The sequence below is a fragment of the Delphinus delphis genome, chromosome 15 (genome assembly GCF_949987515.2).
Source record: "Delphinus delphis chromosome 15, mDelDel1.2, whole genome shotgun sequence".
NCBI classification, from domain to species: domain Eukaryota; kingdom Metazoa; phylum Chordata; class Mammalia; order Artiodactyla; family Delphinidae; genus Delphinus; species Delphinus delphis.
Window position 1 is genome coordinate 37,164,363 of NC_082697.1, and position 18,725 is coordinate 37,183,087.

Consider the following 18,725-nt stretch of genomic DNA (forward strand, 5'->3'; position numbering starts at 1 on the left):
ATCTCAATGGTCTGATTGTGACTTAGGAGGGGCTTGTTTGATAAAGGACAGTGAGGATCTGCAGGAGAAGGTATGTTTAAGCAGAAATTGATGGAGGGCATGGTGATTCGAATTGTTGGGGAAAGGGCATTCCAGAGGGAGCATTATGGGCAAAGACTCTAAAACGGGAAGGGGCTTGGCTCATTTGAGGGTAAAAAAGAGGAGATCAGTAGAATAGGAGTCTAGTAAGAGGATGGAAGAGGGTTTTATAAGTTTAGATGAGGAAGCACAGTATGCACACCTTGAAAGTTGTGTTATAACATATTGGATTTTGTTCTAAGAGCAAGGAGAATCCATCAAAGGGTTTACCCAGGGGACTAACACCCTCTGATTTGTGTTTTTAAAAGATCCCTTGGCTGCTGAGTGGGAACAGCCTCATGGGGAAGCGTGAGGGAAAGCAAGGCCCTATCTAAGAGGCCATTACAAAATTCAGGCAAAATATGGTGCAGATGCTTTAAACTAAGGCAGTGACTGTGGAGGTGGAGAAAAGTGGGCAAACTCGAGAATTACACTGGAGGTAAAACCAGACTTGGACAATGGATTGAAAGATAAAGGATTGGTACTAGAGTCCACTGGCCCTTGGTTGATCTAGACTGTCTTTATCTGGGACAAATGGGACAACTTAACTTTACTCCATACATCTCTCATTCTCCAGCAAGATAGCCTGGGCACGCATTCATGGAGACAGCAGAGACACAGACCACAATGGAAAGGAAGAAGTTCTTTCTCAAGCCTCTGCTTGAGTCACAACTGCTAATATTCCATTGGCTAAGGTAGGTCACATGGATAAATCAGAATCAAAGGGCAGGGAAGCAAGCTCAGCCTCTGGAGGGAAGGAGCTGTATGTAAAGCCACAGGGCCAAGGGCAGGGACACAGGAAGGGCTGAAGAATAGGAAGACAGAGCTTTTCAAAGGACTGGCAGCTCTACATTAACAGCTGGGAACAGGAGACAACAGTGGTTAACATAGTCCTGAAATGTTGAAAATGATAAGTGCTTATCACATAGGAAGCAAAGAATTAAAGTGAATAAGTAAATGCTAGACTGTGAAATGCCTTAGGACCCAAGGGTATGCTAAAATTCGGGATTCTCTGCTTTCTGGCCAGTTTTTTTTTTATCACAGTGAAGCAGAAATTGAGGGACAGCATGAGATAGCCTGGCAAATAATTTCATTCTCCTTGTTCCTTCTCAGTTATTATTTACCTGGTGCCTTCCCTATGTGGGATTTTCTTGGGCCCCCCATCCCCCAAAAGACTGTAGTAATTTCTCTAGAGGAAGCAGAATTTCTATCACTATCCCCAGGCAAACCATTCCAACAGTCAGGTGGGATGATGGTGGTCGTGGTGGTGTATTGTCATTGGTTTTTTTTTTTTGGATTTTTTTTTTTTTTTTTTTTTTACTTAGGACATAAATTGTGGGCCCTTAATGACATCAGTTGTAATTTTTAACCTTATTGAGACAAGAAAGGATAAGTATCTCCCTGATTTCTAGAAACAAAAATAGCAAGGAAATAGGACATTTAAGTAAACAAGAGCTTTTAACAGAAGGTCTGCCGATGTTGACTGCTTCTCTCCATCACTGTAGATCTGTGGCCTGTCTCTGGGAAAGGGCAGAAAGCCTTGGGGTGCCTTGCTCAAGAACAGTAGAAAAAAGTCATGGTCTGACTATCCCATCTGCTTCCTTGAAGGAGGAAATATTATAAAATAGTAATGTCAAAGCCCCAGGCAATGCAGTCTCCCAAGCGGTCTCTGAGTTAACCAACAAGTCCTCTTACATGCAAACTTGGAATCATGATGGGGGTGGGGCAGACAGCCGAACGCACTGACTATGTTGGCACGCAGTGCAAATGAAAAGGTACCATCTGTTCAGTTGCTGAAAAATGATGATGCATAGCTGTGACTTTTTTAATGTTCCATCTGGGTATAACTGAATTGCCTCTTTAAAATAAAAAATATCCTTATTTGATATATATCCTTTCTTGTAATGGTCTCCATCCATCCTTCATTTTTTCTGTAGGACTTATTTCATGAGAAGTATGACATGAAATATTAAAAGTTAAGGACGAAGGCCTTTGGGGGATGACTGTGGAATTTTTGTTTCTTTGGATGACTTGTCCTTTATTTTCTTGTCATTTCAAAAACACTTTCCATATGCAAAATTTTCTCTCACCTGCCAGCAAAAAATGCCCTTAACTGGATAACTGGATAGACCAGCAGAAGGAGACTATCAGTCTGTTATCTACACACAGGAGGAAAACAGGACATGAATTTGCCAAAATACCCAGTTACCTACATTTCCAAACCAAGAAAAGCTGCAATTAATTTCCTTTCCTAAAAATCATGTTGGTTCTAAAGAACATTCTGAGAATAATAATAAGGGCAATTAGAAGCGCAACTTGAATTCACAGTGACTGACTCCTGAAACATTAAAAGCATAAGAGGGAACAAAAGTATATGGAGGGGGTCTCTAACATGCCTCTCTCCAAGTACAATTATAGATTTGAAATCTGTTGTTACTTTACCATGGCAACCTTCACACTTAATTTCCCAAATATTGAACTTCTGTCATCCTACTCCTTTCAGGGAGCCCTTCAACTACTGCTTCCCCTGAACCCATGTCATGTCATTGCCTTTAATACCTAACAATCCTCCAAGCACATGCTTGGTCTTGCCCAGACCAAGAAAAAAGTAAAGACCAGAACGAATTTGGCTATGCTCTCAGCAAAAGCACTTAGATGTGTTCTTTCTAGATGATGGACACCAACAATTGAATGTAACTCCAAACAATGCCAACTTCGAAAGCAGAAACTTGGCTTCTTGTTCTATTCGATTCCATTTAAATAAAGTTACTACCTACCATGTGCTGGGAGTCTCAGGAAATATTAGATTAGAATAAACCATATTGTCTGATTTCAAGAAGTTTACAATGTAGAGAGAATGAGATACAGATAAGGAGAAAGCAGTTCTCAATGTGTGATCCCTAGACCAGCAGCAGTAGTATCACCTGAGACTTTGTTAGAAATGCAGATTCTCAGACTCCACCCCAGACCCTCCGAATCAGGATCTCTGGGAATCAGGCCCAGAAATCTATTTTCACAGTTCTTCCAGGTGATTATGATGCTCTAAATTTTGAGAATCACTGCTATAAAGCAATAGAGCACAAGCACCAAAGAGAGATACAAAGTGCTTTGAGTAAAGGGAAAATCACATTTATTTTGGAAGGAGGACTTCCAGGATTGACTGCATTTCCATAAAGCTTTGAAAGTTAGCTATGATATTGAAATGTAGAGAGTGTAATAGGAAGAGGACATTCTCCATGAGTGAAGTGTGAACCAAAGGACAGAATTAAGAAAGCAGAAGGAAAATCAAAGAGTCTAGATTGATGAGCATGGAAGGAGATGGAGAAGAGGACCAGAAGATAGGTTGAGGTCTCAAACACCAGTCTGAGGAGTGTGTTGTCTAACACAGTGAGCAATGACAAGCCACTCAGGTTTTTCATTGGAGGAGTAACAAGATTAGAGCAGTGCTTTTGGAAGATTCATCTCAGGGTTTCCACAGGATAACTTGGAGGAGGAAGATAATGCAAGAAGTGGGGAAACAACTGAGTTGATGATTGCAATAGTTTGGGTAGGTGATAAAAAAAGCTTCAACTTTTTATTGTGTTTGCAGGGGAAATAGAAAAATGAGGAAATTAATTGGAGAAAATTTGAAGGACTAGATAAATAAGATTAGCAATTAATTCTACATTAGGAGGAAAAGAATGAAGAGAATCAAAACTTTGATTTACAACTAAGGATTAGTAATGTCATAAACCAAAGAATAAAGTAATCAGGAGGAGGAGTTGGATTTGGAAGGGATTTGTTTTGAATGTACTTGACGTTCTGTGGTGTGGTATGGTCATTATGAAGTTGCGAGTGTAGGCATAGAGCTTATAATAATAATATCTACAATGTTTTGACTGCGTAGGGCTCTGCCTCACTAAGCACAAGAACCAGGCATATGACCTATATTATATCGTGTCAACCTTACACTGACTTTACGAGAAGGCATTATTATACCCATTTTTACTACCTGAATTAGATTCTGTGGCATATAACAGAAAATCCGAATTAACAATGACTTAAACACATAGAGTTTATTCTAGCATGTAGAAGAAATCAGGAGGTATGCAAGGCCAAACAAATATGGTGCATCCAACAAAGTCATCAGGGGGCCAAGCTTCTTCTAATGTGCTCTTCAGCATCCTCTACTAGGGAATTCCATCCTCAAGGGCATTTCATCATTCAAGATTGCTGCTTAAGCTCCAGCCATCAGGGAGGTGATGACTAAAAATATGAGAATGGATGCTTATCGAATATAAAGAGTAGGAGTTTGGAAGCAAGAGCCTTTGGAGAATGACCACAAGGGAGGGCTGGGAGGATGCGCAAGAAGAGAGAAGCACCATGTCAACAAAGGCAAGAAGACACAAGGCTTCACTATGAAAGGAGAGGTAGGTAAGCAGTATCCAATGGTGCAGTCCATCAGGACGGAAAAATGCTTATTGGATTGGAGAAGGTGAAGTCCTTGATGGCCTTCCAAAGAACAGCATCATTCAAGTGTTCTATGGCAGCCGATCTTAGAATTAAGGAAATATTAGGTGGTGAAATAGTGCAGCAATAATTTCTCTTCTGTGAAGTTTGGTGATTCAGGGACAGAGCAAAATCATGATAGTGACTGAGTTGAACAGTGTTGAGGTAATGTTTTCATAGATTAGAAGACCTGAACATAATTTCCCTTTATGATGTCAGGTCTCTGGGAGACTAGATTTAAATTGCTTGAATGTGTGGGTTGAGACAACAGAGTACTTCTTCCATGATCAGCAGCTCCAATCCGATTCCTCGCAAGGAAAGTGAAGCAAGTGTTGGCTGATATTATATCATAATAAAGGGCTGATATTACATTTTGTAAAGGCTGTCTGATAATCTTAATTAATTCATTTTTGTTTTTCCCTCCAAAAGCTAGATGGAAACTCGTCTAGCTCTGGCTTGGGTTCTTGAAGAAAAATTAAATTGCAAAAGTAAGGATGTTTCATTAGCCTTCTGCACTCCCCCAAGGTCAACGAAGCCTCTCTGGGTGCTTTTGCAAGGCTGCAGAATCTGGAATGGCAAGGCTGTGGCTCCATTTCAGCAAAAATAAATATCATATTACAACACATTGTTTTTGCAGCTGACTGAGGCTTCGGTATAGGGGATATTTCATTCTGCAATTGCAAATAAAGAGAGAAGTTGCTGGCAGGGCAATGATTAGTGTTTGCATCATTCCTTTATGAAGCCATTTTCTCCCTGCAAGGAGTGCATTCCCAGAAGACTTTTTTTCCCCCAACAAATGTCTAGTGTTTCTGCAATACTCAGCGTGCATGACTTGCTTTGAAGGCTGTTAAAAATTAAGACAGATAGTTGGACAAGTTCTCCTGGTACATTTCATTCCTTCCTCCCTAACTTTATCCCCCCCTCCCATATCCTGCCTCCCCCAAACCCTTCTATTACAAAACTATGAAAGAATGGCAGAGACTAAAACCACAACATACTTTGCAATTCTAATTTTCTAACCTAAAGCTAGTGAGCCATAAAACCCTAGAAGCTAAAAGCTGCCTGAGGAGAATCCAAATCTTCTGGCTTTAAAATAGCTACATATATTTTACCATTTTAGCTATTTTGAGGTAGATTTTCTCACACATGCATGCTTGTTGAAATTAAATGTGTTTTTATCCTTTATTCCTTCTGGAGAGAGAGCAGACTTGAGAGGGGCACTTGTTTTCTATCTCTTACAGAATAATTTGAATGCTCAGGGTAGGCATTAAGTTATCTGACTGTGCAATTTCTATCTAAATTGATTAGGTCTGATACTGCTTTGGAAACTGGGTGCATGTAGGAAATGGAGTTGTCTTATTTGAGCCTGACTTTTAGTATATGGGTGTTATCACAGGTTTGTTGTAGTTTGTATCCCCCAGAAACAAACCCTAAGAAGAGGTTTTGAGGAAACGTAGTTTATTTGGGAGGTGATTACAAGAAAAACTGGTAGGGGAATGGGAAAGTGAACAGGGAAGAGAAGATATTCAATAAAGGCTATCTTAATGAGAAGTTGCCACTGTGGGTAACTGGTGCTTGATCCTCCTGGGGACCTCTGGGATGCTCTGTGGAACATGCACAGAGATGTCACACCTGAGCAATGGGAAAGCTTGGGCATTCATCAACCATCTCCCATGGGTCATTGGTGGACAATCCTGGCCAGAAATGTTAATTCTTTCCAACTTCATCTATAGATGTACTGTAATCCCAATCAAAATCCCAGCAACTATTTTGTAGATATCAACAAACTGATTCTAACATGTATATCAAAAAGGAAAAGACCTAGAATAACTAACACAATATTGAAAAAGAAGAACAGAGTTGGAGGACTTAAACTGCCCAATTTCAAGACTTACTATATAGCTACCATAATCAAAACAGCATGGTATCAGTAAAAAAAATAGACACACAGATCAATGAAATAGAATTAAGGGCCCAGAAATAGACCAACAAAATATAGCCAAATATCTAGCACACAAAGTCAAACTGATCTTTGACAAAGGCTCAAAGGCAATTCAATGGAGAAAGAACAGTATTTTCAATAAGTGATATTGGAAACTAGATATAGACTTAACACTTTACAAAAATTAATTCAAAGTGAATCATAGATCTAAAGGTAAGGTGAAAAACTATAAAAGGTCTAGAAGAAAATGGGGAAAATCCCTATATGTTGAGAAACTGAGTGTTTAGACGCAATACCAAAAGCACAATATATGAAAGGAAAAACTGATATGTTGCATCTTATTAAAATTTAAAATTTCTGTTCTATAAAAGACACTTAAGAAAATGAAAGACAGAATGGAAGAAAATAATTGCAAAATACATATCTGATAAGGAACTTATATCCAAAATACACAAAAAATTCTTTAAGCTCAATAATAAGAAAAAATCAAATTAAAAACAATAAAGATTGTCAAATTAGATAAAAACAGCAGGTAGAATATGATTTTGTAAATCATAATCATAATAAATAAATTAAAAATTTTTTCACAATAGCCAAGTCCTTTAACTCTCTCTTTTTTCAAAAGGGAGTTGTGAACTGTAAACATTTCCCTTCCTAGCTCTTGTTTTTTTAAACTTGAGTAAAAGGGATTATACCGATTTTTTGGTGATGGCCATTCTGACTGGTGTGAGGTGATACCTCATTGTAGTTTTGATTTGCATTTCTCTAATGATTAGTGATGTTGAGCATCCTTTCATGTGTTTGTTGGCAATCTGTATATCTTCTTTGGCGAAATGTCTATTTAGGTGGAGAGGGTATGGAGAAAAGGGAACCCTCTTGCACTCTTGGTGGGAATGTAAATTGATACAGCCACTATGGAGAACAGTATGGAGGTTCCTTAAAAAACTAAAAATAGAACTACCATATGACCCAGCAATCCCACTACTGGGCATATACCCTGAGAAAACCATAACTCAAAAAGATTCATGTACCACAATGTTCATTATTTACAAAAGCCAGGACATGGAAACAACCTAAGTGTCCATCGACAGATGAATGGATAAAGAAGATGTGGCACATATATACAATGGAATATTACTCAGCCATAAAAAGGAATGAAATTGAGTTATTTGTACTGAGGTGGATGGACCTTGAGTCTGTCATACAGAGTGAAGTAAGTCAGAAAGAGAAAAACAAATACCATATGCTAACACATATATATGGAATCTAAAAAAAAAAAGAAAAGTTTCTGAAGAACATAGGGGCAGGACAGGAATAAAGACACAGACGTAGAGAATGGACTTGAGGACATGGGGAGGGGGAAGTGTAAGCTGGGACGAAGTGAGAGAGGCATGGACATATATACACTACCAAATGTAGAATAGATAGTGAGTGGGAAGCAGCCACATAGCACAGGGAGATCAGCTCGGTGTTTTGTGACCACCTAGAGGGGTGGGATAGGGAGGGTGGGAGGGAGATGCAAGAGGGAGGGGATATGGGGATATATGTATATGTAAAGTTGTTTCACTTTGTTATACAGCAGAAACTAACACACCATTGCAAAGCAATTATACTCCAATAAAGATGTTAAAAAAAAAAGTGACTATACAATGGGAGAAGGAATTGCAGGAGAAAGAGTGACAGGCAGAGGCAGATAAAGGGAAATCCTTAAAGTAGAGCGGGGTGCACAGTGAGCTGGAGGACCCAGACCCCACGCTTCTCAGTACCCTTAGGTAGCAAGATCTCAGAAGGAAGCTAAAACTAGCACTGAGCCTCCCATTGGAGCAAGGCTGTCTGTGCTCCTCTGGGCCCTGAATCAGTACAGTTCCTGTTCTCCTGAACTGCTGAACCATAGACAATAATGAAGGCTGCCATGCTAGACTGAAGATCAGAGGCCTCCCTCTACTCTCCCAGTAGTACACAAATCTCCCAATTTTCTCTTTGACCTCAAGGAACATCAGGAGCCTCAATACTTACCAGGATCTCCTGACAACCTTGTAGGATGAAGGTCAGAGATACACTTAATTTTATCTGAAGAAAATAAAGATACAAATGAGTTTATGTGTATGAAGTTATATGTGCTTGACACATATGAATGGGAAAACAACTGTAAGGTTACATATCAAAATGGTTATAGATGGTAAACTCTGGGTAAGGATTACAAATGATTTTTATTTTCTTTTTATTTAGCTGTGCTCTTTGATTTCCATACAATGAGAATGTGTTACATATGGTAAAATGGGGAAGGACTAGCTGAGTGGTGTGGTATATAGGGCCTAGGTTTTAGACCCCACAGACCTGGGTTTGAATGACCAACTCTCCTACTTATTACCTGGGAGAATCTGAGAAAGTTATTTTCATTTCTAAGCTTCATGTCCTCATCTATAAATGCCAGTGATGTCAACCTTGTAGAGTTATCATAGAGATTAACATTAATCTACATAGAGTGCAGAATAATTTCCCACATAATTACACACATAAATATTCATGATAATTGTACACTTTAGACTACTGAACTTTACACTGTGTAAATTATATCTCAATACAGTTGTTAAAAAACACACAAAAAATACCTATAATACTTTTGCATGAATATTTAGACCAGCTATGGAAATAGCTAACCTAGATACCTTGAAGGATATTTATAAGGTTGGCATATGTCCATCATTTATATCTTTAAATTAAAGACAAAAAAAGCATTGCTTTCTTGTTCTATAATGCCAACTCTGAAACTCTAAGAAGGTCTGTAATTCTAACATCTCTTTCTTCTAAGAATGACTTAAAGAAATCCATAGTACAGATTATCAATTGGATGTGCTGGCTGTGTTCCTTAGACTGTTCAGTGGTCACTTAGTCCCTGAACACCTGACATCCTTCTTCTACTGAAATTGAAAGAACAGTCCTTGTTGAGGGATGAATTATGGCCCTCCAAAATTCATATGTTGAAATCTTAACCTTCTGTACCTCAAAATGTGACTGTGTTTTAAAATGGGGTCTTTAAAGAGGGAATTAAGTTAAAATGAGGTCATTACTGTAGGCCCTAATCCAATGTGACTGGTGTCCTTAAATGAAGAGGAGATTGGAATACAGATACACATGGAGGGAAGACCATGTAAAGACACAGGGAGAAGGTAGCAAGCCAAGGAGAGAGGCCTCAAAAGAAACCAACCCTGGCAACACCTTGATCTTGGACTTCCAGCCTCCAGAATTGTGAGAGAATAAATCTTTGTTGTTTATGCCATCCATTCTTGGGTACTCTGTTATGGCAGCACTAGAAAACTAATACAGTCCTTTTGCCTGCCCGAATTTTGAGAGTGTCAGGAGGAACCCAGTTAACATTCAGAAAAAGCTTAGGAATCCTTTTTTTATAAATGTTATCATTTTTATAAAAATCATTATCTTGTGTGGTATACCTACTTAAAATTATGATGTAGCAGCTATTATATTTCAAGGTATATAGCAAAGATATTTAATCTTTAAGTTGAAAATAAAGTGTGGCATGAAGGAACATATCAAATTACAAGTTTTTGTGGTATCCCTCTTCATTCACTTCAAAGGATATAGTATTTGCTTGGTTCGTTTACCAGGACATTGTGCTGAGAGGCACAGTAGGAGAGAAAACTTGAAGAAGATGAGAAGATGAAATTACCTTTTATAAAAGCAAAAAAAGAAATGATAGGGAGATAAGCTAGCACAACTAAAGGCCTTTGGAACATAGGTGAGAGAGAAGAGACTGAGGAACAGCCATTAGGAGTGGAATTTTGGGGTGGGGGGAGAGGTATGTAAGAAGAGTTGTTAGGAAGGCTTGCTGGATTGAATGCAGTGTGGTGTCTCCTAATTCTTCCATGAAAAATTGTCATAAGACTTTCATATTATTTTCCAAAGCTTTTGATTCAGGGTTAAAAGATTCATGGTGCTTTTCCTAACATTCCAAAATGCTGAAAAGTTGTGAAATCAAAACAGTGTAGCTTAAAGGACAGCTCATCCATGTAGTGTTTCTCTTAAAATTTTCCACAACGTGAAACACAAAGTAATGTGCTATAAAGACAATGATTAAGCAAAGGGTATTTTAAAGTTTACTTTCCTTCCATTTGTTTTCTCCAGCTTTCAAGTATCTGCTACTCAAGTTCATTTGTTGCCCTATTTTGATTGTTTTTGGCAAACAGATGCAGGAGAAGGACACTATCGCCTTTTTTGTTTTATATAACCTTAGAGATACAAACATAATGTTAGTCAGGTTTTCTTTTGTAGGGAAAAATTATGAAGGACTGAAATACAGCTAAAAAATTCCTGATGTTTTCAATGGAAAACTATGCATTGTCTAGCATACCCCTCCAAGTTATCTGATTCTATGGGGTCTTTACACCCTTCATTGTAGTAATGTTTTCTACAAATCTGTAAGTTTTAGAGAACTGAAAGAGATACAAATGATTCTTGTCCACATATATGCAAATGAATTTGGAGGAGGTTCAATTAATTTTCCTCCTCTCTGTGGAAGAAGCTATTTTGGCACAAGTTAAGCAAATCTAAATTCATTGCATCATTCCTGATAGCCTACATATGTGTATTCTTTTTGGAGTCTCCTTTGAACTGGTGGTAACATCTTACTGGTTCCCTCATTAATTAATTAAATAAATAAAATCTTTGACATGTGTCCATTTTAAATATGTATGTGGGTTTATTTTTTCTAAAAAGTTATCCTTTAATACTTTCATGAATTGACTGTCTTTAAGCTTCTAGGAGCCCAGCTGAACCTCTTACCTGAGGTTCAACTGGACATAATAAAGTGAACTACTCTTTTGGAGTGAGGAATAGCAGGGGATGGCTGGGGAACAGCATAGCTGAACTGACCTCTCTATACCTCAGTCAAGAGTTTCAACTGTGTCCATCTCCAATGAACCCAGGAGCACTGAGTTATGATCTGCATGACATTTTTATCTCAGACATTCAGTTTGACTTTCAAGTCAAATCAAAGACTAGGAAAAAAACCCCATGAATCCAAAATGAAACAGACTATTTTTCAGCTTGGCACTACACCATCTAGTCTAATGCGAAAAAAAATTCATTTCATTTTGCCACTGCCTGCTGATTGGCATGAACTCAGCTGTCCTTCAAAGGTTCAGCCTCTCCTGAATGCAGGTACAGTCATTGCTGTGAGCCAAAGGGGGAACTGTAGGTGGAATTTTCAAATTCCCCTGAGGGTTGCTTTTTGGGAAAAATTATTAAATGAATGTTTTTAGCATACACTTGAAAGCTACTTTAATTCTGTTTCACTTTCAATGTATGGAAGTAAAGGCAGCATTAGAGAAGTGTGCTGATTACTTCCAGTGGGTAAAATACCTGCAATCTTGAGATAAATGTTGCCAGAAAATAGAAACTGATGTGAGAGGTTTATCCTGTGCACATTATCAAATTATAATAGAACTTAAAACACATGCCTATGCTTTTGTAGGAGAGAAGAAATATCTTCTCCTTTTAGGCTCTCCATTGGGAATCCTGTAATGAAAGACAGATTATCAAGAGAAAAACAAACAGAAATTTATCAACATGTATATCTCACATATACATGGGAGAAACTCACAGATGAGTAACTCAAAGAGGTGGCTAGAACTTGGGCTTAAATGCCATCTTCATTTAAAACAGAAGAAGAAGGGTGTGGGGTGGGGGTGTGGGGAGGTAAGTTATGGGAAGGTGACCAGGAAAAGTATGTAAAGAAACATAAGGTTTGCTATGCGGATTTAAGACTGTTCCTTCTCTATTGATGAGTTTCTTGTGATTTAGAGTCATCCTTCTCTTCCTGGTACAGAGAGGAAGACACCTTCACAAATGGAAATTTCCTCTACAAATGGAAATTTCCCTTACAAAAAGACAACTTATACCCTGTTTTCAGAACTTCTCCTGTGTCTGCTGTTTCTCAAAATAGTCAATTTTAAATATTGACATTTATGCTAAAGAGGTATATTTTGGGATCACACATTCTAGTCTCCTACACTTTCTACTATCACCAAACTTGAAGACACATCCCAGCATTTAGATTAAATGGTTGCTCCATCCAAGGCACCTGTGGCTTCTGTATCACATTCAGATAGTTTATCTTTAGCTCTTAGTTCCATTATTTTAGAATTGCCTGTTGGTTTGGAAGTTGAGAACATTGTTTTCTTCCTCTCCCAGGTCATAAAATTGAAGGACAAGAACGTGGGGTCTAATCTAGGTAAATATCTTAACAGAATGATATCCAAAGTATAATTTTCAAAGTGTTTCATAGATTGCAATTCTTATATAAAACCATAATGAGCAGGAATTTAAGTTTTATTAAACTCATTAATGAGGGAGACAGCAGGATGACAAAGATGGTTCAGAAAAGAATACAGGGAGGACTTCCCTGGTGGCACAGTGGTTAAGAATCTGCCTGCCAATGCAGGGGACAGGTGTTCCATCCCTGGTCTGGGAAGATCCCACATGCCGTGGAGCAACTAAGCCTGCATGCCACAACTACTGAGCCTGCGTGCCACAATTACTGAGCCTGCGTGCCACAACTACTGAAACCTACGCATCTAGAGCCCATGCTCTGCAACAAGAGAAGCCACCACAATGAGAAACCCACACACCACAACAGAGTAGCCCCAGCTTGCCGCAACTAGAGAAAGCCCACACACAGCAATGAAGACCCAACACAGACAAAAATAAATAAATTTATAATTAATAAATAAATAAATAAAAAGGGATCATACCATTTCTGGCTTTATAAAAAAAAATACAGAGAACTAATGATTATATAATCAATGAAGCAAAGGAAGAATGCTGTGATAAATCACAAAGTTAGATGCAAAATTGGTCATTGTCCTACCAGAAATAAGACCAGTCTTTGGGACTAACTTTTCTATGTATGAAAAATCATTCGTGTTATTATCAGGCAAAAATAATTTTCATTGCACAAAAATTACTTGCCTACTATTGGGAAAAATCATTTATATCTTACCAGTTTCCAATAAAGGAACATCCAACTTTACAAAGTTGTGAGTTGTCTGGACCTTAATCAACAGTAAATGGCAAGTCAAACAAACTTGTATATCTTGTGACTCTAGGGCAGGGGTCAGCAGACTATAGTTGGGCTTAGCTGACCACTTGTTTTTTGTAAATAAAGTTTTGTTGGAACACTGCCACAGCCATTTGTTACGTATTATACATGGCTGCTTTTGCTACAGAGTTGAATAGAGACCACGTGGTGAGCACAGTCTAAAATATTTACTATCTGGCCCTTTACAGAAAACAAACAAAACTTGCCAACTTTGACCTAGGAACAGGACATTGTCTAAAAATAAAAACAAAGGTGACACAATCTTTTTTTTTTTTCTTCCAAGTTTTGGAGGATATTTTTTCTTTGCAACAATATTAATAAAAAAGCATGAACATGAAATCAGAAAAATCGCTTCAGGAAAAAGTCACATCAGAAGTGATTTAAATCCACGAATATACAATTGAAAATTATACATTTTGCAATAATTATACACTATTCATTTGTACAGTAGATTCAGCTTAACAGCACCATAGATTCTCAGAATCTCCTTCAGAATCTATTACACATGTTGAAAACAGAGAAATACCAAATTCTTTATTTCTAAGAGAAAGCTCATGACTCATTTAAATCCTTAGCATTCCAAATTACTTACTTCCCCTTGATTAGAAAAATCAAGCCAGACGAGGCGGGGCGGGGCGGGGCGGGGCCGCCAGGTTCGGGCACCCTGGGGGCCGGCGTGTGGGCTGCCAGGAAGGGGGCGGAGCTTCCGGCTAGTCGAAGGGGAGAGGCAGTAGCCGGTGTGGACGTGTTCCTCAAAATACGGCGCCGCAAGACCATCATCTTTATGGAAGGCAAAGCGTCCAGCACCATGTTCCTGTTGAAGCGCACCGTCGAGGGCATTCTCAAGCAGCTGCCAGACGAGCAGCGGCTGTACAAGGACCACCGGTTTCTGGACGATGGCAAGATATTGGGTGAGTGTGGCTTCACCAGCCAGACCCAGACGCGGGTGGGGCTAGCCTTACCGGCAGGTGAAGCATTTGAGACCCTGCCCATCAAACCCTTCTCCAGCCCACCGGAGTTGCCGGATGTGATGAAGCCGCAGGACCCAGGAAGCAGCGCTAATGAACAAGCTGTGCAGTGAGAGCTCCCCCTCAGGGCCTCCCCCCACTCCATAAAAGAGATTGGGTGCCAAAAACAAAGAAAAAAAGAAAGAAAAGAAAAATCAACCCAGATTTTGGTATTCAGCTCATCCATATTCTGGTGTTTTCCTTCAGGAATTTGCTATGTATAGCAGGCATCAGGGGATCACACTTTCAAGAAGAAGTAGACTTCCCTGGTGGCACAGTGGTTAAGAATCAGCCTACCAATGCAGGGGATATGGGTTCAATCCCTGATCTGGGAAGATCACACGTGCTTCGGAGCAACTAAGCCCATGCGCCACAACTACTGAAGCCCTTGTGCTTAGAGCCCATGCTCCACAACGAGAAGCCCGTGCACTGCAACAAAGAGTAGCCCCCACTCGAGGCAGCTAGAGAAAGCCCGTGAGCAGCAACGAAGACCCAATGCAGCCAAAAATAAATAATATTTTTTGAAAAAGAGAAAAATTAGCCTGTAGCTTTTCCTTGATAACCTTATATACAAAAGTAGATAAATAAACGTACACAACTGCTTGTTGTTTGGAAATGGCATCAGAGCAAGGGTTTTAAGATACCCATCTAGACTAATCCAGTCCATATTGTCACTTTAGAGGTCATACCTCCTACTGTCACTAGACCACAACCAGTGTGAATTACGGACATTTGGGAGGTTCTGTAGACTCCCTTTCCCCATATGCAAACAGGTGCAGGCAAAAAACCCAATTCAAAGAACTAAATATTGATAAAGTTTTTATTTAGGTTATACACAGGGCTGAGTTTCAGCCAGCACTTACAGTTTGTTAAAATATTATAATATCTCAGTGCCAATTGGTAGTTAGCCATGGCTATGAGCCCCTTAGGTAATCCTCAAGTTATCCCAGTCATCCCAGCCTCTCTCCCTTGAAGCCCCAGAATCAGCCAACTACCAGAAAGTTAACTCTGGCGGAGTAGAGAACCAAACTTCAGTCAAGAGTCCATGGCGATTGTTAAGTGTCCTCACCATGTTGTGTGCTAAATATTTTTCATTTTACCCCCTACATTACATTTCCCACATTACCAAATTGTTCACAGTCCCTTTTCAATTAAGTTCCTCTAAGCATCCACTAGCAGGTCACAAAATCAATGCAAATCTCTTTAAAAACAGCAGGGACAAATTACAAAGAAAACAGGAGGACCAAGCCTAAAATGGAAGCCAATCTTAATACTACATCCCAGGCTCTCTGAATGTGGAAAGATTGTGCAAACTATTCTAAGGAAGGGGTCTAGGCACAATCGAGACAAGACTGAGTATTGAAGAACTGCACAGCGTAGTCTAGTAGAAGTGACTAGGATATTTATTCACCCATTGGCAGTGGGGGCTCTGGTTGGGAAAACCTGTAGGGCAAGAACAAAGAAAATAGAAAAACAAGACAAGGGAGCTTTGGGAAAAAAAAGAGAAAAAACAACTCTGATTTTATACTTGTGCTCAATCCAACTTGTGTGCTCAGAAAAACTCATCCATTTTGATTTTAGCTTTCCTCAATTATTGATGCTATACTTCTATACACCGAAAATCAGGTGCTGCTCCTGTCCCACCTGCATCCCCCAACTCCTCTTAGTAGTTCAGTGCACCCTGGCCCAACTTTCAACAGCCAGCCTCTGCCTTTGTTTCCCTCAGGGTTTTCACTCTCTTCCCGAGCCCCCTCTGCCAATTAGTGTATAAATGTCCCAGTTCCTTTGATATTCAGGTAGGTCAAGTTCCTTTGACCCTGATGTATCCTACACTAGCTTACAGAATTTCCCCAGCAGAATCAAGCTCCAGTCATCCATAATGGTAGCTGGCTCAGTGAGACACATGTCACTGGTTCCTTTTTCTTCCCCTGTCTCACTTAGAAAATCCCCAACCTGTGTTCCCTTCACCTCCTAAATAATCTTGAAACCTTCCCAATTTACACTCAAATTAGTTCCCAAATTACTCTCAAATCCTTGTCTCAGGACCTGTTTTTTAGGAGAACCCAAAATAAAACATGGTAAGTGCTCAAGAATATTCATTGAACCCTTTTGAGTATTTCTTTTTTTAATAAAATAATTTACAATTTAATAATCATTTCAGGTATAGAAAGCAGTATTAGGAAAACATAACTGATAATTATTTTCATAATGATATGCTTTTTATTCTTAAATTCATGTCTGTTCAATTAAGTGGCAACAAACTAAAATATGAAATACTAACACTCTTTAAGCCTACTACAAGATTTTTACAAAAGTTGTCATATGAAACATTTGTAAAGAAAATAGGGAATAAAGAATCTTTATTCTTGCTTAAGAAGCTACTCATAATTGAATACATAAACTGAAATAAATATTTACTGAGATATTTTTGTATATTCTTGACTATTGAAACTTCAAGAATATCTATATAATAGCTGCAAAAATTTCAAAGTGCTTAAAATCGTTTTCACTACAGTGATAAAGGCACTCTTTAATTTAGAATATCTATAGTTGGCTATTGAGACATAATCTTTAATTTATCATGTTTGATAATGTCAGAAAATGAACAGTTTAAACTATGCAACATAAAAACTTTAGTTGAACGAGATCCTAGCATGAGTTCCAACATAGTCTTTGAAATGATCCAAGTCTGTGATGTTTTACAAAAGGTCAACCTCAAAACATTTTACTCACATGTCTTAAAACCACAGATATTTAGTATCATTCACTATGATATAAATATAATATTAAACACTTTAATTCTTTGATGTAGTAAAAATGTTTTATCAGGGAAAAAAAAAAAGAAAGAAAACTGCTCTTCATACCCTGTCAAAGGTTCCCGATTTTGTAACACAACATTTTTCTGGAAGTTTATATAAGCAACATATACACAGGAATTACAGCTAAATGGCACTAGGTAATTTTGACCTTATACATTTTTTTTAATCTGTCTTTTCCAAGTTATCCACAATAAGCATATATAAGTTATAATACTTAGATATTAATTTCTTAAAAATAGACCCTCTCTTTTCTTCAGTTTCAGTGATACAGGAAATTCTGAGGTTGTTTCAGCAGGAAGACCACAAAGAAGAAAGCAAGTATGGAAGCAAAATTTTTGTGACTATCTACATAAAATAACTATGCCAGGTGAGTAACTAATGCCAATCTGTGTTTTCTAGAACCCAAAACCTTCTCAAATTATGGTACAAATATGTGTTTATTTTGATTAGTTGTATATCTGACTTTAATAGTAGATACTGTTTAAAAGAAAATACTTAGAAATTTACAGATCTACATACAAATATTGGTTCTATAGCTTACAATTTGTGTGATATTTGCAAAGTTAATTAATTTTTCTAAGCCTTAGTTTTTTGCTCTATGGAGACATAATAGATACATAATAACGACATATCCACATGGTCTTGACTATTTTCCAACTGGCATTGCTACATGGAAGGAACCTTAAGCTGAAAAATGACGGGCTTATTCTTCTCTCCTGAGAAAGCTGGCTTAGGATATGTGATATTGTGATTTATAATAAGAAATGTACATTTGGTCTTCTTTTCCCTTTCCTGGCACAGAGCTCCTACAAGGCTTGGAATTTCTTAAGTGTGGAGAGCCATATGGTGTCTTTTGTTATGCTAATGAGGTGAATTTCAGAAAGACCTTAGGTTACCTAAGAATGGGGGCTCCTTGCCTGTTGGAGGGTCAGAACTTTCATTTCCCCCCACCTCCACCCTCTACCCACCACTCCCGACCTTGTGGGAGGGGAAAGGGGATGGAAATTGAGTTTAATCGCCTATGGCCCAGGATTTAATCTACCATCCATATGTAATGAAGCCTGCATTAAAAAGGAAAAGAAAAGAAAAAAAAAAGAAAGGAAGGAAGGAGTTTCGGAGAGCTTCTAGGTTGGTGAACAAGTAGAGATTTGGGGAGAAAGGCATGCTCAGAGAGCATGGACACCTCGTGCCCCTCCCCACACACTTGCCCTATGAATCTCTTCATCTGGCTGTTG

The 18,725-nt window shown here is 38.6% G+C and overlaps 1 pseudogene; it reads left to right on the forward strand.

The window, feature by feature from the left end:
• The first annotated feature begins 4,456 nt into the window (after positions 1-4,456).
• Positions 4,457-14,745, forward strand: LOC132437640 (elongin-B pseudogene; annotated as a pseudogene).
• The last annotated feature ends 3,980 nt before the right edge of the window (positions 14,746-18,725 follow it).